This window comes from Macaca fascicularis, chromosome 3, assembly GCF_037993035.2.
Source record: "Macaca fascicularis isolate 582-1 chromosome 3, T2T-MFA8v1.1".
Classification (NCBI taxonomy): Eukaryota; Metazoa; Chordata; class Mammalia; order Primates; family Cercopithecidae; genus Macaca; species Macaca fascicularis.
This window is the reverse complement of record NC_088377.1, coordinates 74476459-74499806: the sequence shown is the minus strand read 5'-3', so window position 1 is coordinate 74499806 and position 23348 is coordinate 74476459. Positions and strand designations below refer to the sequence as shown.

General features: G+C 43.6%; 1 pseudogene; it reads right to left on the bottom strand.

The window, feature by feature from the left end:
• Positions 1-6768: 6768 nt before the first annotated feature.
• On the bottom strand, positions 6769-8299 carry LOC135969886 (serine/threonine-protein phosphatase 2A 56 kDa regulatory subunit epsilon isoform-like; annotated as a pseudogene).
• Between the last annotated feature and the right edge of the window lie 15049 nt (positions 8300-23348).

The window sequence follows — 23348 nt, the reverse complement described above, 5'->3', positions numbered from 1 at the left end:
TGTGGCATCAGCCAAAACCCCTTCGTGTTAAAGCTGTCCGCCAATGTTTTTCTTAGCCTCTTGATCTTACTAAATTTAAACCGTCCCCTGAGAGGTGCCTGTGCAACCCTATCAAACAACAATGCTTTCTCCCCACCCAACATCCTACCAAATTATTATTATTATTATTATTTTGAGATGGAGTCTTGCTCCGTCACCCAGGCTGGAATGCAGTGCCGTGATCTCAGCTCACTGCAGCCTCTGCCTCCCAGGTCCCAGTGATTCTCCTGCCTCAGCCTCCTGGATAGCTGGGATTATAGGCACATGCCACCATGCCCAGCTAATTTTTGTACTTTTAGTAGAGATGTGGTTTCACCATGTTGGCCAGGCTCGTCTCGAACTCTTGACCTCAAATGATATGCCCACTTTGGCCTTTCAAAGTGCTAGGATTACAGGCGTGCGCCACCGCGCCCAGCTGTACACAATCATGATCACTGCTTCTAGGTTACTCCTTTCAGCCTCTCCATAAAGTCTCCATCTTTGGGGGAGCTTATTCTATAAGACCACACTGTTGTTGTGACCATCTACAGCTCTGCAGGCTTCCCTTCTTCTTCGCTCTTGGAAGAGTTTAGTTTCTGGATTGACACCTTCCTCTCCACCAATAGTCCCATTGCATTTTTTGGTTGTTTCTGCAACTTCGCAAATGATCCCTCTAATCATTTGACCTTACAGTTCCTTGGTTTTCTCGTCTCTGATGGTTGCTTTTGACCCACCTATGCAACTTGCAGCCTCAGGGATAGCCAAGATGCCATTGTCACTCACTGTAATTCTCTAAAATCTGGGTCTGACCACCACATTCCACCTTTTTGCCTCATTCTTTCTAAAACCAACCCTCCAAGAGTCCTTCTACTCCACCCAGACATCCAATCCATTGATCCTCACACACAGACCACCCTCCTTGTGTTCTCTGGCTCATCTCCAGAGACACTCTCTTGCATGCACTCTCAACTTTTAGGCCCAAGTATTCCACCTTTTTGCTCTCCTTTCTTTTGTCACAATTGTCCAGTAAAACACCAAGCCTGATGAAAATCTAGCTCTTCATACTCCATCCACTCTTGCCCCTGAAAAGCTGAATATAGAAAGAGTAAACAAAACCAATCTTGCTAGTTGGTCTCATTTTTAAAATTAATGACCACAAAAGTGAGTCCTCCACCATGCTTAGCAATCCCATAACAATTCCCGAGTCAACACACTCCTCCATGATCTGGAAAAACTATTTCATCTTGTATTTTCTCAAACCTCTGATTCCCCCACTTTCTTCCTCTTCACACTAATCCGGTGGTTCTCTAGATTGAGCACACATCATCATCACCTGGAAGGCTCATTCTTTTTTTTTTCTTTTTTCTTTTTTCTTTTTCTTTTTTTGAGATGGAGTTTTGCTCTGTCTTCCCCAGGCTGGAGTGCAGTGGTAGGATATCAGCTCACGTCAACCTCTGCCTCCCAGGTTCAAATGATTCTCCTGTCTCAGCCTCTGGGGAGCTGGGATTATATGCGCTCGTCACCACACCTGGCTAATTTTGTATTTTTAGTAGACCTGGGGTTTCACCATCTTGGCTAGGCTGGTCTCGAACTCCTGTCCTCAGGTGATCCTCCTGCCCCGGCCTCCCAAAATGCTGGGATTACAGGCATGAGCCACTGCACCTGGCCTTGGAAGCCTCATTCAAACGCCGATTCTGGAACCCCTTTCCAGGTTGCAGTTGTGGTTGGGTAGACCTGCGGTGGGGCCCAGGAATTCGTATTTCTAACAAATTCTCAGGTGATGCTGATACTGCTGGTCTGAGGACCACGCTTTGAGAACCACTGCGCTAATCTAACCTCACATTTCATTGGGGAATTAGAAACAAACTGAAAAGGACCACATCATCTTCCTACTACGCATTACTAGTATGCGTACACAAGTGTACGCATTATCTTTATGTCCACCCACATTCTCCCTCATTACAATGGTGGTGGATCTCTGCTCCAACCCACGGCCAATCTTCCTGTGCATTTGTCTTATCCCTTCTTGCCTACAAGATAAGAACTGTGCTTTTGCAATTGCCCTTTTGTTTTTTTCTCCTAAGCATGCAAACATGCTGCAATATCTCCTCTTTGGGGAAACTCCTCACTTGATCTCACATATTTATTTAGCTGCCAACTAATTTCTCCGCTTTTCCTTCAGAGCAAAATCCTCAATAACTTTCTGTGTACCTCCAATTAGTCTCCATATTATTCTCTCTTGGACCCACCGTGTGGACTTTCTTCTCCACAACTGAACCGAAACTTCTATTGTTAAGGTCAACAGTGGCTTCACGTTGCTAAATGTAAGAGAAGTCTCAGTTCCCATCTTACTTAACAATGCTTGATGCAGCTGATCCCTCTCTCCTTCTTAACTTTCTTCCCTTGGATTCCAGAATACCACTTTCTCAGTTCTACCCCTCCTACCTAATTCGGAGGCTACTCCTTCTTAGACTTTTTGTTACATTCTTGTAGTCTTCCTGATTTTTTTTTTTTTTTTTTTGAGATAGGGGCTTGCTCTGTTGTCCAAGTTAGAGTGACACGGCACAATCTTGGCTTACTGCAGCCTTGACCTCCTAGGCTCAAGCCTCCCAAGTAGCTGGGACTACAGACGTGCACCACCACACCAGGCTATTTTTTGTATTTTTTGTAGAGATGGGGTTTCCCATCTTGTCCAGGCTGGTCTCAAACTTCTGAACCCAAGTGATACACCCACCTCAGCCTCCCAAAGTGCTAGGATTACAGGCGTGAGCCACCTTGCCTGGCCTCTTCAGATTTTTCAACACCATAGTGCCCAGGGCTCAGTCCCCACCTGCCTTCCCTCTTTTAGATTAACTTCCACACAGGAGATTTCATACACCCTAAGAATTTCAATGTCATATATATGCATTGATGGATTCTAAATTAATACCCAGCCTCTCCCCAAAACTGCAAGTACTTAATGTTACCACTTATATTAACAGGTAGCTTTATTTTATTTTATTTATTTTTATTTTTTTTTTGAGGCAAAGTCTTGCTCTCTCATGCAGGCTGGAGTACAGTGGTGTGATCTCGACTCACCGCATCCTCCACCTCCCAGATTCAAGCGATTCTCCTGCCTCAGCCTCCCAAGTATCTGGGACTACAGGTGCGCACCACCACGCCTGGCTAATTTTTGTATTTTTTTTTGACTCTTCACTGCTTCTTTATTATGATGCATCCACAGTACAGAATCTCTCACACATCTGTGAAAGGGGAAGGTTACATTTCCTTTTGGGGAGCACCTTCATTTTTGTTGCTGTTACCACCTTGAAGAAAGCAAATCATTTCCAAAGAAGAACATTTTAAATTCCAAGTGTTTAAGACTCAGCTTGCTTTTGTTGTGTTTGAAAAGGAAGTAGCATGTTTTAGCCAGAGGTGGAAGATAGTTTTGTGACATCTTAAGTTTGATGTGGATCAGAAGTCTTCACTGTCTGGATGAACAGGTCTATAATTTTCATATGCAACTTTTCATGTCAAAACTGTTTCACTTTTAACCTGGGAGGCAGAGCTTGCAGTGAGCTGAGATCACATCACTGCACTACAGCCTGGACAACAGAGCGAGACTCTGTCTCAAAAATATAGAAATAAATAAATAAATAAATAAATAAATAAATAAAACAGAAATGTTTCATTTTTACCTCTACTCACAAACAGATGCTGTTTAAACACACACACACACACACACACACACACACACACACACACACAGCTAAATTTAAAACCAATCATGAACCACAGCATTACTAACAGGGAAAATGAACTTTTGCTGCCCTTTCCTGCTAAAACAATGAAATACTAAAACACCAAAAGATTTATGAAGCTAAAGTGAAGTCCTCAAACCAATAGCAACAGATATGTCATTCTCATTATACTTCAATAAAAAATCAGACAACAACCAGCAAATGCATTGGTAATATATATATTTGAAAGTTCACCATTGATTCATGAGGTTTGGATTACAATTTATTTACAATAAGTGAGTTCAAAAAAAGTAAACAAAGAGGAAGGGAAGAGGGAGGGAGGAAAAGAGAAGCTCAGAGAGAGAGAGAAAAAGAGAAAGGTGGGGGAAGAAAGGAGGGAGGGAAGGAAGAAAAGGAAATCTATATTCGTAGACATCATAATATGGGATGTTTATTTCCAAGAGAGATACTATTGCTGCTATCGTGCACAAGAAGCAGCACAAATTCACATTCCGCTAGATCACAATTTGCTCAACTTTCTCTCAAGATGCACAATCCTTTTTTTAGATTTTCAAAATTAAATATAGAGGAATATAAAATGCAATGCCAATATACCTACTACAAAAACCCTTTGTGGCTCATTCCTTAACTCCACTCAGAGAAGCAGCTGAGCCAGAATACAAAAATGAAAATATTGATGTGCAAATAAAACATCAGTGATCATGTCTGGTGCCACCTTTTTGTTACAGGTGACTGTCACCTTATGATAACATTGGTAATAGCATCAAAAGAGAATCTCTTCATTTCCTGGGCAGGTCGGTGCATCCAATTAAAAGGAAAAAAGGAAAACGAGGGAAAAAAACCACCCCAAACCTCGCAAAACTCTAAACACTTAAAAATGCCAGTAACATCCATACATCCCTTTCCCATCCCACCCTCATCCCCACAAAAAATAAAAAAGCTTTTAAAGCTCTAAATATACTTTTTTTGTTGTTTCTTTCCATAGTGTGATTGAGCCTAAGCCTATACATTTAAGTATAGCAGGTGCAATTACAAGCAAGTCCTGGCTCTGCACCCTGGACTATCCCACCCATAGGAGGTACAAAATAAATTAAACCCTTTCATTTGGGCAAACAAGCCCAAGACGAAGGAGCATAACCCTGCTTGTGAGTATCCAGTGGCATCAAGGGTATTATTTATTTCTTATTTTTTTATTTTTTCTTTTCTTTTATAAAAAGCAGTCAAATGTTAGGGAGAGCAACATATAATAAAATTCAAAAGGACAAAAACTCAACACTGAAGGAAAACAACTGGGGATACTTGCACAATGAGAAAAAGAAATGCATGCTTGATTCAAAGTATGAGATGGGTGAATTCACTCACATGATCGTTCTAGGCCCACAGCCTAAGGCCTCAGCATCCTTCTAAACCACAGGGTTATGTGTATTTTTCTCTTCCAAAGACACTCTTAATCCTATCCCTGAAACCCATATGGTAAGGATAAGGTTGGAGTGATCATCACTCACTAACTACAGTATTTGCTATTTTAAAACTTATGTTTATATATAGTTCTGGAAATTATGAAGCAAACAAAATGTAACACAAAGATGCATTTGTCACAATTAACTCAAGTTGCAGCAATGGCAGAATTGTGGGAAGGGGCAGAGACAGAGGGCTGCTGCAAATGCAGCAAGTAAGTCCTGAAATATATCACGTAGTGCAACAGTCAGATTACCTCAGTTACTCTGTGTCACCGCACACAACATGACTAATGTCAGGCTGTCACTTTCCACTAAAAGAGAAAAAGACAATGTTCCTTCACAGAAGTTGCCCTATGAATTTTAGACATATAGCTTTAATTGATTCTTTAAATATGTCTAAAATTTGGCTTTATTCTTCTCAGTTTGGAATGATCAACATACAAAATTGACATCAGGGAGGAGAGCTGTAAGTGTTCACCTTTACTCTCGAAGACAGGGTAAGGAGCAAAAAAGGATCCCGGCCTTTCTCATTTCAAATGACTGCATTTCCTCCCAATGGACAGAGATTCTTCATAAACCTGTGATTTTAGTGTCTTCTACCTAAAAAGATGAATTAACAGCAAACAAAAGTTTACGCCATCAAAAATAGATATAACGCGGAGTTGAACCTAAAGGGCTAAAATGACAAGGACTAAAAAGAAGAAGATTCGTTACAAATTTATTTTTTATCACTTTGTTCCAGCATTTTTAAAGTCAGTTGTTTTGTCTTTGGCAGCCTCTGCCAACCTTACAGTGAATCCCCATCAATGTTCTTTTTTTAAAAAAAAATCTATTAATTCCATTAAACCATGTTGTGTCTAGTGTTGCATATGACTTTTTTTTTACTGCTGGTTTTTTTTTTTTTAAGGAATTAACGATGCCAGTTTTGTTTTTGTTTTTTTTATTTTACAAAGTTACTGAGATAACAATATCCATAAATAGCTGACTCTTACGCACACACTGTGACCTGATAATCCTGAAAAACTTTATGGGAGAGAAAGTCAGCAGCTCTTTTTCCTTTTTCTTGAAAACAATAAAACTGCACATTCTACTTTATATTTCAATGTAAGGAAGAAAATATACAAGCCCATATTTATATTGTATTTCTATTAAGAGCAACAGTAGTTCATACGTTCATGTTTGCTACCGTCACAATTCAACGCAGGAACACAGAATCAGCTCTATACCATGAATACTGCTGGAAGTGATGGTTTAGGATTACCAGCTCACTGCTGCCATGTCCATAACAAGCAAACGCATCCTGGAAATAACCCCCCAAACATATATCTTTCAGTATGCAATAATGCAACTGCATTAGGTAAGTACATACTGTACACAAGTTTTATTAGCAGTTTACCTACCCTAGAACATCTCTGGTATGTGTGTTCAATGATACATGCAGCTAATACTGGTCAGGTACTGAAATCTGTGATGTCCCAGTGCCTGTTTTCAAAGGATTCAAGCCATTGATTTGGATTCACCATAAACTGATGCATGAATTCAAAATTCCCTTCCCTACTATGTTTATCACCTCTTCTCTTTTAACTCCTAATTTTAAAACTAAAGGAGTACCAGGACTACCTGGTTACTGGAAAGATGTTCACCCCAGTAAACAGAACTTTTATCAGGGACCTTTATAATTCATGACTCCATTCCACGTGGACATTCAACTCAGGAAGATGTGCAAAAGAAAAAGATGTCAAATTACAGTCAAGTTATCCAGAGGAGGATGTTACACAAACTTATAAGGAAATGACAGTCTTTTTTTCTTCCTTTACTATAAATACATTTAACAGCTTAGCAGAAAGACAAGCTAAATTTAAGATTGTTCACATTTGAAAATTGTATCATACTCTCTGCTAGTGATAAAGAACTCCCAATAATGGAATTTTAACATAGCAATTTCATTAACAAATCTTTGAAGCCCGATTTTTTTAAGAGGGTTAGAACAGTGATTATGTTTGCAAAGTTTTGAGAAGTCCATCTGCTGTCCAAACTGTGGATTGAAGACCTTATTTTTCTTTTCCTTTACTTAGAGACAGGTATATACAGTGCTGTTGTAATAATGAAACAAATGCAAAATCTACCGTAAAGTTGCACAATACAGAAAACTGTTGCTCCATCTTCTGCTACATAAATGTGTGACTCCACCAATTAGCAATGTTGCTGTCATTGTTTTTGTTAAGTTGGAATTATTCCATCACATCCAAGACCTCTCTTTAACTCCGGATCTTCCCATTTTTTCCACAATTCTTCAGCTCCTTTTCTTTCTTTTTCTCACGCTGATGATCTGACTTGTATGTGGCTGTCAGCTCGTCAAACACGGTGCTGTTCATTTCTATAAATGCCTTCAACACATTGTACACCAACGCCACAATAGCCGGATTCTAACGTTCTTTCGAAATCCTGTAAAGCCTGGAAAACATGATGCGAAGGATGATGTTAGAGTTTTCTTCTATCAAACTCATGATGAATTCATTATTCCAATACTAGAGTGCTCTTCCTGCCACCTGAAAATGAGGGCTGGATCCACACTTGGTGATTTGTTTGAACAAAGGTTCTTGGATTTTAACACATTGTGAAGGTTCAATCACATCCAGTATTTCTTCCAGTTCCCTAAGGAACATGACCTCTTTCTGACTACATGTTTTAGACCAAAACTTCATTAACCCCCTGATAACTGGTTCTGTGAGTGAAGGATCTTTCTCCAGAAACTGCACTATACAATATGCCAGCTGTGCATGGCAGAGTGAGAAGCTCCTGACAGTGTGTAAGGGGACCAATACTTTCACCGGAAACTGTGTTCTGCCTGAAGAGGTAAAGCAAAGCCATTGATAATACTTTCTAGTATTTCCAGCAGTTCAGCTACACCATTGAAGTGTTCCGTTTCATAAACAAACCTTAGGAAAATATTGTTAATCTGTTTTCAGATGAATGCTCTAAGACTGAGAAATTTGCCATAAATTCTATGTTAAGACTGTTTTTAAAGTAGTCCCATTCCCGAGGGTCTTCGCTGTCAAATAGCTCCAGAAGTGAGATCATCAGGCAATTTTCCAAGCAATCTACTTATTAATCCTCCCGAGGAGGTGTAGTTTTGTCCCCCTTTTACAGAAGAGGAAACTGGGGCACATAAGGGTTAATGAATGTGCCCATGGTCTCACAGCTAATAGGTGGTAAAGCTAGAATTTGAACCCCAGCAGTTAAGGCCAAAAGTCCATGATCTCAACCACTGCACTATACTACCTACTGATATTCCAAATACCATTTTTGTATTTTTAATAGAGATCGGGTTTCACTATGTTGGCCAGACTGGTTTCGAACTCCTGACTTCGTGACCTGCCTGCCTCGGCCTCCCAAAGTGCTGGTATTACAGGCGTGAGCCACTGCACCCAGCCCATTAACAGGTATCTTATTCCAAAAATAAATTCTTGATTTCTTTCCCCAAACTTAACTCCTGCCCTAGTTTATCTTAGCTTCAATGGCACCTCCAGCCTTAAAGTTGCTCAGACCAACTTTGGAGATGTTCTGAATTCTTCTCTCTCACTCTGTAGAACAAATGCGTGAGCAAATCCTACCTATTATTACATGTGAAATGTATCCAGAATCCAACAATGTCTCCCCATCCCATCTCAACCATCCTAGACCAAGCCATCAGCATCTCCTTTTTTTTTTTTTTTTTTTTTTTGAGACAGAGTCTCACTCTGTCACCAGACTGGAGTGCAGTGGCACTATCTCGGCTCACTACAACCTCCGCCTCCCAGGTTCAAGTGATTCTCCTGCCTCAGCTTCCCGAGTAGCTGGGACTATAGGCGTGTGCCACGACACCCAGCTAATTTTTGTCTTTTTAGCAGAGACAGGGTTTCACCAAGTTGGCTGGGATGGTCTTGATCTCTTGACCTCGTGATCCGCCTGCCTCGGCCTCCCAAAGTGCTGGGGTTACAGGTGTGAGCCACCGCACCCGGCCTATCACCTCTTTTAATTGATCTTCCTGCTTTTACGTCTGTCTTCCCATAGTCTAACCCCTCATTGCATGATCTGGTCCTATCTATTCTCTAACTGTGTCTGTCACTGCTGTCCTACTCTCTCACTCTGACCCAGCTGCACTCATATCTTAATTGTTCCTGGGGCAAGCCAAGCGTGAGTTCACCTCGAGGTCTTTGAAATGCCTCTCCATCTGAAATGCTGTTGAGTTGCAGGTGATCATTTCCATTTTCATGGTTCTCACCTTATGGCTTCCTTGCCAAGCTTGTCTAACTCACATTATTTTGTTGTTGTTGTTGTTCTGTTTTGTTTTAGGCTTTTGGCAGCCTGAAGTCATGATTTTTAGTTTCTGTCTCTAGTGATAAGTGGAAAAGAGGGATAAGGAAGGGGCTTTAATGACCCCACAAGAAACAGAAACTAAGAACCCATAACAGTATTTTCTCCCTTGGACACCCTTGCTTCCTTCTGCTGTAGTTGAGATAAGAAAATTAATGGCAGGGAGAATGGTGGGGCTCTCCTCCAGATATGGGGAGGTGCCAAAGACTTATGTTTATGCCTCTGCAAAATTCATAGGTAGAAACCGAATCCCCAAGGGGATAGTATTTGGAGGCAGGGCCTTTGGGAAGTGATTAGGTCATGAAGGCGGAGCTGCAGTGAATGGGATAAGTGCCCTCATCAAAAATGCTTGAGCGGCCAGGTGCAGTGGTTCATGCCTGTCATCCCAGAACTTTGAGACCCCGAAACGGGCAGATCACTTGAGGTCAGGAGTTTGAGACCAGCCTGGCCAACATGGTGAAACCCCATCTCTACTATAAATACAAAAATTAGCCAGGTGTGATGGTACTTGCCTGTAATCCCAGCTACGCAGGAGGCTGAGGCAGGAGAATCACTTGAACCCAGGAGGTGGAGTTTGCCTGGGTGACAAAAGCGAGACTCTATCTCAAAAAGTAATAAAAAAGAAAAATGCTTGAGGGGATGAATACCGCGCTCTCCATGATGTAATAATTACACATTGCATGCCTGCATCAAAACATCTCATGGGCCGGGCACGGTGGCTCAAGCCTGTAATCCCAGCACTTTGGGAGGCCGAGACGGGCGGATCACAAGGTCAGGAGATCGAGACCATCCTGGCTAACACGGCGAAACCCCATCTCTACTAAAAACACAAAAAAAATTAGCCGGGCGAGGTGGCGGCGCCTGTGGTCCCAGCTACTCGGGAGGCTGAGGCAGGAGAATGGCGGGAACCCGGGAGGCGGAGCTTGCAGTGAGCTGAGATCCGGCCACTGCACTCCAGCCTGGGTGACAGAGCGAGACTCCGTCTCAAAAAAAAAAAAAAAAAAAAATCTCATGTACCCCATAAAAAATATACCTATTATGTACCCACACAAATTAATGCAAAGTATCCCCTCATTCCTTCTGCCACGTGAGTACATAGCAAAAATACAGTTGTCTATTAATATAAATCAGGAATTGGCTCTCACTAGGCACCAGATCTCACCTTACCACTTACGTTAACAGGTATCTTATGCCAAAAGTAAATTCTTGATTTCTTTCCCCAAACTTAACTCCTTCCCTAGTCTACCCTATCTCCAGTGGCACCACCAGCCTCAAAGATCTCAGCACCACCAGATCTCACCCTTACCACTTACATTAACAGATATCTTATGCCAAAAATAAATTCTTGATTTCTTTTGATAAATCAGAAGAGGGGCCAGACACCTTGATCTTGGACTTCAAGCTTCCAACACTGTAAGAAATATATTTTCCTTGCTTGTAAGCCACCCAGTCTATGTTACTTTAGTATAACAGCCAAATGAAATAAAACAAGGGTGACTGTGGAAGGCGACCCTGGTGGGGAGTCTGCCATCATGAGATTGAGGGCTATATCACTATCCATGGAGGCATCTGGGGCCTAGAATGCTATATAAGTCTATTTTGTCATGAAGAGTTTTGAGACATAGTCCCTCTGTGGCCCATAAACTTAACAGAACTTCTTCTTCTTTTTTTTTTTTTTTGAGATGGAGTCTCATTCTGTTGCCAGGCTGGAGTACAGTGGTGCAATCTCAGCTCACTGCAATCTCTGCCTCCTGGGTTCAAGTGATTCTCCTGCCTCAGCCTCCCAAGTAGCTGGGATTGCAGGCACCCACCAGCACGCCTGGCTGATTTTTTTTTTTTTTTTTTTTTTTAGTAGAGACAAGGTTTCATCATTTTGGCCAGGATGATCTCGATCTCATGACCTTGTGATCTGCCTGCCTCGGCCTCCCAAAGTGCTGGGTTACAGTCATGAGCCACTGCATCCAGCCCAGAACTTTTTTAAACTTTATTTTACTCTAAGTTCTGCGATACCTGTGTGGAACATGCAGGTTTGTTACATAGGTATACATGTGTCATGGTGGATTGCTGCTCCTATCAACCCATCATCTAGGTTTTAAGCCCCGCATGCATTAGGTATTCGTCCTAATGCTCTCCCTCCCCTTGCCTGCCACCCCCCGACAGGATTGATCATGCCCATTTTACAGATAGAAAACTGAGGCATAGTGAAGGCAAAAAATTTGTACACAGTGGGGTCAGGAGAAAACCCAAATATCCTGGCCTTACAGCCTTATGACATTGGCATTAAAACTGTGTTAAATAATGTTCAATAGAAGAGTACCTGTCTGAGTGAATATAGAGCTGAATAACCGCTCAGGTCTGGTCAGTTCTTATGAGGAAGGAACATGGATAGTAACAATCCTCGAATCAGTGGTATATACTTCTGGACACAAATGATTCCTCATGGAAAGGGTTAGACATTTCTGCCATCTGGACCTTACGAGTTCCTGACAAGTCTTTTACATATGTATCCCTAATGGATGGCTCAGAAAAATCACTGAAATATATTATGTGTGGGAAAGAGAAAGGAAGAAAATAAGTAAGCGGGTTGGGGTGTCAGAGGCATTCGAACCAAGAGTGACTCCATTTTGAACAGGGGCTGGGTAAAATGAGGCTGAGAGCTGCTAGACTGCATTCCCAGCAGGCTAGGCATTCTTAGTCACAGGATGTTTATGGTTAAGGGAACAGGTTAATATTGTTTGCTAAACAGACCAAGGATGTAACAGACCCAGGAAATGGCCTGATGTCTTGATATCAAAAGCATGATTTGTTTAAGTTTTGCAGCTTGGCCTGCAATCCCAGCACTTTGGGAGACAGAGGTGGGTGGATTGCTTGAGCCTGGTAGTTTGAGACCAGCCTAGGAAACCCTGTCCCTATGAAAAATAAAAAAATTAGTCCCGCATGATGGTGCACCCTTGTAGTCCTAACTACTTGGGAGGCTGAGATGGGAGGATTGCTTGAGCCCAAGAGGTTGAGGCTGTAGTGAGTTTGATCACACCACTGCACTCCAGCCTGCGTGACAGAGCAAGACCCTGTCTCAAAATAATAATAATAAGAAGAAGAACAGAATGAGTTTTGCTTTAAATATAGTGATACAGATCTTGCAGAAAACAGTAGTTACAGAAAGATGAAAAATCCTTTATCCCAGCACCTTGTAGTAGAGCCACCACCCCGTGAGTTTTTGACATTTTTATCTTATATTTGAGCAAACATTGTAACTAAGGTGGGCGCGTTCTTCCTTTTGCTTTTGGGAATGTCCTGCTCTGTCTATGGAGCAGCCATTCTTTTACTCCTTAGTTTTTTTTTTTTTTTACGGAGTCTCGCTCCTTCACCCAGGCTGGAGTGCAGTGGCGCCATCTCAGTTCACTGCAAGCTCTGCCTCCTGGGTTCAAGTGATTCTCCTGCCTCAGCCTCCCGAGTAGCTGGGACTACAGGCACCCGCCACCACGCCTGACTAATTTTTTGTATTTTTAGTAGAGACGGGGTTTCACCATGTTATCCAAGATGGTCTCAATCTCCTGACCTTGTGATCCACCCGCCTCGGCCTCCCAAAGTCCTGGAATTACAGGCGTGACCCACCGCGCCCAGCCTATTCCTTTACTTTCTTAATAAACTTGCTTTCCCTTTACTCTGTGGACTTACCCTGAATTCTTTCTCGTGTGAGATCCAATAACTCTCTCCTGGGGTCTGGATCGAGACCCCTTTCTGATAATAGGGGGAGAAGATGGAAGACGTGGAGGTGAAGGAAAGGAGAAAAGAGAAGGTTTAGAAAAGGAAGGAAAAGCAATTCAAATTCTATTGAGGGTAGAGAATCTTCCATTTGTCTCTGACAACCACTGATACTCATTCTGAATGTAGCATTAATCTGTCTACGCAAAGGCTTGGAGGATCATCAGGGCTCACTGTTGAACAAGGTAAAGAAACTGTAGCCTGTCTTCTATCTAAGTCCTGATGTTTACTGGCCCAACCTCTTCCAGAGTGGGTAAGGGGCCTGCTTGGTGAGACCCTCACAGCTTCCCCCTTTCTCAAGAATAGGAGCATGTAGACAGTGCGACACATCCAAGACAGAAGCGAAATCCTCTTGGCTTTCTCAACATCCTTCCCCTACCCCCAAGTATGCTGACACTATTCAATAACTCACATTGACTTTTGAGGAGAAAAAAAAATGTAATTGTTAAAGTGTAAATCCCCTTAAATGCAAAGATCAAAAGGAAAGTTTCCACCCAGTGACATGAAATTAAATATGCAGACGTGCCCCACTCTGATTCATGAATGCTTATGCACTTCTCAATTGTTGCCAGGAAGATCAGGGCCTAAGAAAATTAAAACCATTATGCCTCAAAAGGATACATGATTTTCACAGCTTTCTAACGTGATTTCCTGTCATGCAGAACTTAGTGTTTTCCCATATTCCCCTCATGCCTCTATACTGATGTTCAGGACTGAACAGAAGCAGCTTTGCAAACATCCTTCAGTAGAGAATTCCCACAGGCCCAGCCTGAGGTGAGCATAGAAACAGACAGCAAGGCCTAACATTGTCCTACGGCTTTATGTTCAGCCAGAGGATAAATGCCCCCTTAGACAAAGTACCCTGAGGGTAGTCTCAGGCTGGGGTTGAGGAGAAGGCAGCATTGTAAGTAAAGTTACAATGTAACCCAAAGTTATGAGGTGTCTCCATTTACATCAGGGTGACTTGCACAATTTATTTAGCTTCTCTATGCCTTAATGTCTTCTGTTGAGTTCTCCCAGAAGTAGACTCAGAGACAAGTATTTTAGCACAGAAAAATACAGGAAACAGCAGTAGAAGACTGGGCAGAGAAGGAAAGTATACTAATAAAGCCACTTACCACTGTGGAGCCTACCAGGGAGTGCTGGGTAATGGTGGAGAAATTCTGACACAGAATTCTCTGTGTCCCCACCCAAATCTCATGTCTAACTGTACCTCCGGTGTGGGAGGAAGGACCTGGAGGGAGGTGATTGAATCATGGGGGCAGACTTTTCTCCTTGCTGTTCTCGTGATAGAGTTCTCACGAGATCTGGTTGTTTGAAAGTGTGTAGCACCTCCCCCTTCACTCTCTTTCCCTCCTGCGGCCATGTGAAGATATCCCTCCTTCCCCTTCACCTTCTGCCATGATTGTGAGTTTTCTGAGGCCTCCCCAGAAGCAGAAGCCTGTAAGCCTTAATGTCTTCAGTTGGGAACCTCGAGCCAATTAAACCTCTTTTCTTTATAAATTACCCAGACTCAGTAATGTTTTTATAGCAGTGTGAGAACGGATAATGCAAGTTCACTTAAATGCTTTCTCTCCCAGGCCTGGTGCGGTGGCTGATGCCCGTAATCCCAGCACTTCGGGAGGCCACGGCGGGGAGATCATCTGAGGTCAGGAGTTCAAGACCTGGCTGGCCAACATGGAGAAACCCCGTCTCTACTAAAAACACAAAATTAGCCAGACATGGTGGTGCATGCCTGTAATCCCAGCTACTCGGGAGGCTAAGGCAGGAGAATCGCTTGAACCCAGGAGGCAGAGGTTGCCATGAACTGAGACCGTGTCATTGCTATCCAGCCTGGGCAGCAAGAGTGAAACTCCATCTCAAGAAGTAAAGAAAAAAAAAAAAAGCTTTCTCTCCCAAGAGGCACGGAAGTTGGAAATGTATCTAACTCACATTGGACACTGCCTGAGGTTATTCACAGGGAATGGTAATACTTCTCTTTGCCTGGTAGAGCAACCCTCCTGGCATCAGAAAAAGGCCCCCAGAAAAAGAGACAAAGGTACTAGCAATTGTAAATTATCCAGAGTCCTTATAAGTTGTAAGATCTGAAGGAAATGCCCGCCATCTATATTCTCAGCCACACTTAGTTTCTTAATCAGCAAAATGGAGTTAATAATAGTACTTACTTGATGAGGCTGTTGCAGAAATTCATTGAGTTGCTACACGCAAATCACTGAGAATCCAGCTGGGCATATAATAAGCATTTTATTGCATGGCATTATTGTCATTTTTTTTTTTTTTTTTGAGATGGAGTCTTGCTCTGTTGCCCAGGCTGAAGTGCTGTGGCGCAGTCTCTGCTCGCTGCAAGCTCCATCTCCCAGGTTCATGCCATTCTCCTGCCTGTAGCTGGGATTACAGGCACCCCCCACCATGCCTGGATAAGTTTTGTATTTTTACTACAGATGGGGTTTCACCTTGTTAGCCAGGATGGTCTCGATCTTCTGACCTTGTGATCTGCCCGTCTTGGCCTCCCAAAGTGCTGGGATTACAAGTGTGAGCCACCGCGCTGGAGTTTTAGACCAGTCTGGCCAACGTGGTGAAACCCCGTCTCTACTAAAAATACAAAAAATTAGCTGGGCGTGGTGGCAGGCACCTGTAATCCCAGCAACTCAGGAGGCTGAGGCAGGAGAATTGCTTGAACCCAGGAGGTGGAGGTTGCAGTGAGCCAAGATCACTCCATTGCACTCCAGCCTAAGCAACAAGAGTGAAACTCCATCTCGAAGAAGAAGAAGAAGGAGAAGGAGAAGGAGAAGAAGGGGGGGAGGAGGAGGAGGAGGAGGAGGAGGAATAAGAAGAAGAAGAAGAAGAAGAAGAAGAAGAAGAAGAAGAAGAAGAAGAAGAAGAAGAAGAAGAAGAAGAAGAAGAAGAAGAGGAAGAAATTTATATGTATTTAATAATGAAACCTTTAGATTATTTAGGTTACTTTTATGTTGGAGTCCTTTTGATAGCAGCTTGACACAACCAGCAAGTATATATGGAACTTCTCTTTGCTAGTGATATGATTTAGCTCTGTGTCTCCACTCGAATCTCATCTTGAATTGTAATCCCCATGTGTAAAAGGAGGGATCTGGTGGGAGGTGATTGGATCATGGAGGTGGTTTCCCCCATCCTATTCTTGTGACAGTGAGTGAGTTCTCACAAGATCTGATGGTTTAAAAGTGGCACTTCCCCTTTCACTCTCTCTTTCTCCTGCCACCATGTAAGATGTGCGTTGCTTCCCCTTCACTTTCCACCATGACTGTAAGTGTCCTGAGGCCTCCCCAGCCATGCAGAACTGTGAGTCAATTAAAACTCTTTCCTTTATAAATTACCCAGTCTCACGTAGTTCTTTGAAGCAATGTGAAGATGGACTAATACAGCTAGATTCTAACTTTCTAACTTTCCCTTGTCACATGGACATGTGACACGAATCTACCAAATGAAGCCAAAAAGGAAAACTTGAAAATGTTTCCTTCTCTGTCTTTCAAGGAAAAAGTGTGTAAAAGGAACCTGCTGAAGAAAATTCAGTTTTGCTTTAGATACTTACTTTCAGTTTAAGATTCCTATGTGTGATGTGGATGACTGGAGCTGCAGCAACTGTCTTGTGACTATGAGGAAAAACCAAGAGAAAGCAGAGAAGTCTTGGTTGTTCCGGAGGCTAAGGCAGGAGGATTGCTTGAGCCCAAGAGTACAAGTCTGCAATGAGCTATGATTGTACCAATGCACTGTAGCCTGGGCAGTAGAGCAAGACCAAGGAAGGAAGGAAGGAAGGGAAGGAAGGAAAGGAAGGGAAGGAAAGGAGGAGGGGAGGAGGGAAGGAGAGAGGGAGGGAGAGAAGGAGAGAAGGAGGGAGGGAAAGAGAAAGAGAGAGAGAGGGAGGGAGGAAGGAAGAAAGGAAGGCAGAAAGGAAGGAAAGAAGGAAGGAAGGAAGGAAGGAAGGAAGGAAGGAAGGAAGGAAGGAAGGAAGGAAGGAAGGAACAGAGATGGGGAGGGAGGGAGGAAAGGAAGGAAGAAAGGAAGGATTAAGAAGGAAGAAAGGCCAGCACCCTGATGCCACTGAGCTGATGAACCCACCCTGGAAGAATCTACCTACAACTTTTTGGTATGTGAAAAGTGTAATGGCTTTCTTGCTTTGGCTACCATTAGTTTGATTTCACGTTACATGTAGTCAAAAGCATTATTAAATGATTCCAAAGTCTTAGATGTAAACATAAAATTTCTTTCTGGTGAGACGTGGTGGCTCACGCCTGTAATCCCAGCACTTTGGGAGGCCAAGGCGGGCGGATCACCTGAGGTCAGGAGATTGAGATCAGCCTGGCCAACATGGTGAAACCCCATCTCTAGTAAAAATATAAACATTAGCTGGGCATGGTGATGGGTGCCTGTAGTCCCAGCTACTCGGGAGGCTGAGGCAGGAGATTTCCTTGAGGCTGGGAGGCAGAGGTTGCAGTCAGCCAAAATCACGCCACTGTACTCCAGCCTGGGCGACAGAGAGAGACTCTATCTTTAAAAAAAAAAAAAAAGGCCGGGCGCGGTGGCTCAAGCCTGTAATCCCAGCACTTTGGGAGGCCGAGACGGGCGGATCACGAGGTCAGGAGATCGAGACCATCCTGGCGAACACCGTGAAACCCCGTCTCTACTAAAAAAAAAATACAAGAAAATTAGCCGGGCGCGGTGGCGGGCGCCTGTAGTCCCAGCTACTCAGGAGGCTGAGGCAGGAGAATGGCGTGAACCCGGGAGGCGGAGCTTGCAGTGAGCTGAGATCGCGCCACTGCACTCCAGCCTGGGGCACAGAGCAAGACTCCGTCTCAAAAAAAAAAAAAAAAAAAAATCTTTTTATGTTATCTATTATATTATCTTTTATACAAAATTACATGGAAAAAGTCAAATTTGCTGTACGTGTAAATAAGAAACGTACATGGTCCCTTTCATCATTCACATCTACAGAGGACAGGAGGCACCATTACGCTCCTTTTTTGGAAAATCTCAGCTTGTTCACTTGTTAGTTTTGTAGACTAGATTAAGTCATTATTTCCAGAAATACAGAATTTCTAATATAGTAGCAGTATATAAGAAAATGTAGGTTGAGTGCAGTGACTCATGCCTATAAACCCTACACTTTGGAACCCCAAGGCAGAAGAGTCACTTGAGGTCGGAAGTTTGAGACCAGCCTGGGTAACATAATGAGACCCCTCATCGCTACACAAAATAAAAAAAATAAAATAAAATAAAAAGCCATGCATGTGTGGCAGACCTCTAGTCCCAGCTACTTGGGAAGGTGAGGCAGGAGGATTGCTTGAGCCCAGGAGTTCAAGGCTCCACTGAGCTATGATCACACTACTGCTCTCCTGCCTGAGGGACAGAGTAAGACCCTTGTTGCAAAGAAGGGAAGAAAGAGAAAAAGAGAAAGAGGAAGAGAGAGAGAGCCAGAAAGACAGAGGGAGAAAGAAAGAGGGGAAGGGAGGGGGGAAGGAAGGAAGGAAGGAAGGAAGGAGAGGAGGAAGAGGAAGAAGAAGAAGGGGGGGGAGGGGGGATGGGAGGGGAAGGAGAGGAAGGGGAGAAGGAGGAACGGGGGGAAGAGAAGAGAAGGGAAGGGAAGGGAAAGGAAGGGAAGGGAAGAGAGAAAGAAGAAAGAAAAGGTAATTGACTATAACACTGCCCTGAAACATCTGGATTACATAGCACATTCTATGTAGAACGTGTGTATTTTGCATTACACGTGTGGTTGTCTAGCTCACCTGCAATGATGTATGAATTTCCATGTCAGTGACTGCTCATGGAGAATTCAAATGCCTCCTGCCCCCACCGCACTGCTAAAGCAGCAGTCACAGCATAAAACTTCTGACAGATAACAGACCTTCCTTAAAGAGCACTAGGCAAGTTTGGCCGGGCGTGGTGGCTCACGCCTGTAATCCCAGCACTTTAGAGGCCAAGGCAGGCGGATCACTCGAGGTCCAGAGTTTGAGACCAGCCTGGCCAACATGGCGAACCAAAAATACAAAAATTAGCTGGACATAGTTGTCCACGCCTGTAATCCCAGCTACTCAGGAGGCTGAGGCAGGAGAATCGTTTGAACACAAGAGGTGGAGGTTGCGGTGAGCCAAGATTGCACCACTGCACTCCAGCCTGGGCGACAGAGTGAGGCTCTGCCTCAAAAAAAAAAAAAAAAAAAAAAAAGTGATATAGTGATATGCATCAAGGCGAGCAGTAATAGCTTTCCCGTTACTTAGAATTTCTAGGGGCCAGGCACAGTGGCTCATGCATGTAATCCCAGCACTTTGGGAGGCCGAGGTAGGCAGATCACTTAAGGTCAGAAGTTCGAGACCAGCCTGGCCAACATAGTGAAAACCTGTCTCTACTATAAAACAAACAAACAAAAATTTAGCTAAGCTTGGTGGCTTGTGCCTATAGTGTTTTTAGGATTTTTAGGATCAAAAAGTGTTATGGGCTAGGCGCGGTGGCTCATGCCTGTAATCCCAGCACTTTGGGAGGCCAAGGTGGGCAGATCACTTGAGGTCAGGAGTTCGAGACCAGCCTAGCCAACATGGCAAAATCCCGTCACTACAAAAAATTCAAAAAATAGCCCAGCGTGGTGGTGTGCACCTGTAATCCCAGCTACTCAGGAGGCTAATACAGGAGGAATGCTTGAGCTCAGGAGTTGGAAGCTGCAGTGAGCTATCATCGTACCACTGCACTCCAGCCTGAATGACAGAGCATCAAAAAAAAAAAAAAAAAAAAAAAAGAACATCTTATATTGGTGATATTGCCCTCTGTACGCCTTTGTTTCACCATGATTTGAAAGTATTTGTTAGTCCTCTAAGAGCTAGTTTTTCTTAGTGCTATTTAATAGTATGGATTTTTTCATTTACTGGAGTGCAGAAAAGGGATTTACTTTTTTTCTCAAATAAAAAATGCCTCTCTCCATGAATCAAGTGCATTCTTGCTACTTGACAACAGTTTCAGGTGCAAGTCCTCCATCAAGGATTCGCAAGTCAATAAATTTTGTGGCAGGCATAATCATCCGCCCTTGCCAGGAAAGTCCTGAGTAACCCTTTGGAGGAAGCAGCCACTGGCGTCGGAAGTGCTGCCCTTCTGTAGGGTCAGGCGGAGAGAGGTGTCTGCATCAGGCTGCCTGGCACTGACTGGCAGAAGCTGAAATTCTCAGTAAGTGACATCTTGATGTGCTGGAAAGCAGGTTAGCTGTGAGAACACAGGGACAAACAGTGGGGGATTCAGGAGGGCCTTAGAAGACAGCCTTCAGGACCAGGCAAAGTGGCTCATGTCTGTAATCCTAGCACTGTGGGAGGCCGAGGTGAGTGGATTACCTGAGGTCAAGAGTTCGAGCGCAGCCTGGCCAACATGGTGAAACCTTGTCTCTACTGAAAGTACAAAAAAAATTAGGAGGACGTGTTTGCAGGTGCCTGTAATCCCAGCTACTTAGGAGGCTGAGGCATGAGAACTGCTTGAACCCAGGAGGTGGGGAGGTTGCAGTAAGCTGAGATAATGTCATTGCATTCCAGCCTGGGCAACAGAGCAAAAACTTCATCTGAAAAAAAGAAAGAAGAAGAAGGAGAAGGAGAAGACAGGCTTCAGGTGGCAGAATAGAGTGCAATGTTGAGAAGGAAACAATGAAAGGGAACCGAGGCTGGGTTCCAGCCCCAAGGTTCAGCTGTGATGACAATTTCTTGATGCCAGGTTTGCTGGGGTACCTGATAGGGGTGGAGTAAGAAGGTGAAACCTAGGACCAGAATGAGGAGGTGGTGAGCCAGGTCAGATTTAGGAGATCAGCAGGGAACAGCAAAAGATGTTGCAGGAGGGTGAACACTTAATATTTTTATTTTATTTTATTTTTTGAGACAGGGCCTTCCTCTGTTGCCCAGGCTGGTGCACAGTGGTACAAGTGCTACTTGGGAGGCTGAGTGAGGCTGGAGGATGGTTTGAGCCCAGGAGTTCCAGGCTGCATGGCTCACTGCTGGCTCACTACAGCCTGAAATTCCTGGGCTCAAGCCATCCTCCAGCCTCACCCTCCCACGTAACTGTAAATACAGGCATGCACCACCACACCCAGCTAATATTTTTATATTTTGTAGACCTGGGGATCTTACTATGTTGCCCCAGCTGGTCTCAAACTCCTGGCCTCAGGCAATCCTCCTGCCTAGGCCTCCCGAAGTGTTGGGATTACAGGTGTGAGCCACTGTGCCCAGCTGAATATTTAATTAAAAAGCCCAAGTCTGAATATACATTGGTAAGGCAGGAATGAGTGGACATTAAATGGCCCAGTTAGAGGCAGGAACAGGATCCAATGGTGGGACATACTGAGGCCTAAATCAAAGTGTGAACGCAGGCATAGGATGACACTATACTAAACAATCAGGTCGACAGGAGTAGGTTATGGAAAGACAGTCTGACCCAGGAATGCTTGCTCAGCTCAGAACCCAGGCAGGGATCCTCAGCACGTGCTGGGTTGGTCATATCTTCCCTTTATACCTGAGCCAGCCTGCAGAACCATGAGTTCGTTTATTATTATTATTATTAATTTTTTTTTTGTAGTTAGTCTCCCTCTGTCTCTCAGAGATCCTTGTGCAGCCACATTCAGAGTGGAATTATTTACAATGGCTAATACATGGATCTCTGGAATGCACTCTCAGTTCACTGCAACTTCTGCCTCAGCTGCTAGTTTATTCCTTTTTTCCTGGATCCTCTAAGTCTTCCTCTGGTGTTGTGTCCCTAGCCTTTGCCATGTAACAAGCCACCCAAACATTAGTGCTTTAAAACAATTACACTTCTATGCATTGGGTGCAACTTTACTGATTTTTCCTGGGCTCATTCATCTGGCTATAATTGTTGTTTCTTTTTTAAAATTGTGCTAAAATACGACATAAAATTTACCATCTGATAGGATTTGGATGTGTGTCTCCTCCAATTTCATGGTGAAATATGATCCCCATTGTTGGAAGTGAGGTCTGGCAGGAGGTGTTTGGGTCATATGGGTGGATCCCTTGTGAATGGCTTGGTGCCCTCCCCATGGTGATGAGAGAGTTCTCATTCTGTTAGTTCACACAAGAGCTGGGTGTTTCAAGGAGCTGGCACCTCCTTCTCTCTCTCTCTTTCTCTCTCTCTTCCTCCCTCTCTCTCCCTTTTCTCCATGTATGTGCCTGCCTGTTCTCTTTTCACCTTCTACCATGAGTAAGTTTCCTGAGGCCTCACCAGAAGCCTAGCAGATGCTAGTGTCATGCATGTAAAATCTGCATGTACAACCTGTAGAACCTTGAGCCAAATAAACCTCTTTTTTTTTTTGAAGACAAGGCCTGGCTCTATCACCCACGATAGAGTGCTGCAGTGGTGTGATTATAGCTCACTGCAGCCTCAAACTCCCAGGTTCAAGCCATCTTCCCACCTCAGCCTCCCAGGTAGCTGGGACTACAGGCATGCACCACCACACCTGGCTAATATTTGTCTTTTTTGAAGAGACAGGGTCTCACCATGTTGCCAGGCTGGTCTCAAACTCATGAGCTCAAGCAATCCTCCAGCCCCAGTCTCCCAAAGCACTGGGATTACAGGTGTGAGCCTCTTTTCTTTGTAAGTTACCAGCCTCAGGTATTCCTTTACAGCATGGCAAAACAGACTAACTCACCCGTTCTTAAGTGTACATTTTGGTAGCATTAAATACACTTATAATGTACAACCTTTATTACTGCCCACTTCCATAATTCTTTTCATCTTTAGAAACTTAAATTTTATATACATTAAACAAGAAGTCCCCATTTTCCTGTCTCCCCTGTCCCTGGAAATTGCCAATCAACTCTCTGTCTATATGATTGCGACTACTCTAAGTACCTCATATAAATGGAATTATACAGTATTTGCCTTTTAGGGGCTGGCTTATTTCACTTAGCATGATGTCCTTAAGTTTCATCCAGGTTATATAGCATGTGTCAGAATTTTCCTTATTTTTAAAGCCGAATGGTATTTCATTGTGTTAAATGAACAT